Source organism: Sinocyclocheilus grahami, unplaced genomic scaffold (assembly GCF_001515645.1).
Source record: "Sinocyclocheilus grahami isolate Dianchi unplaced genomic scaffold, SAMN03320097.WGS_v1.1 scaffold1844.1, whole genome shotgun sequence".
Lineage (NCBI taxonomy): Eukaryota > Metazoa > Chordata > Actinopteri > Cypriniformes > Cyprinidae > Sinocyclocheilus > Sinocyclocheilus grahami.
Window position 1 is genome coordinate 96,578 of NW_015507023.1, and position 296 is coordinate 96,873.

A 296-nucleotide genomic window follows, 5' to 3' on the forward strand; every position below is an offset into this window, starting at 1 on the left:
TGATGTTTTTGTTTTTTGGGGGGGGGGGGGGGGTCACAGAAACGAAGATTTTCTAAATTGGACTAAAATGTAAACACATGAACCTAAAAAAAAAAACATTTTAATTTATTATTATTACGTTACGTACTACACGTTATATTACTTTATTGTTATTATTACTTATATATTAGTCTATTGCACACGTTATTTACATTTTAAAATAATTGTAGGCTATTTATTTATTTATCCTATTTATTCACTCATTCATACACACTTTTACCCTTACATTATACCCTGTCCTCTCTAAATTACTAACC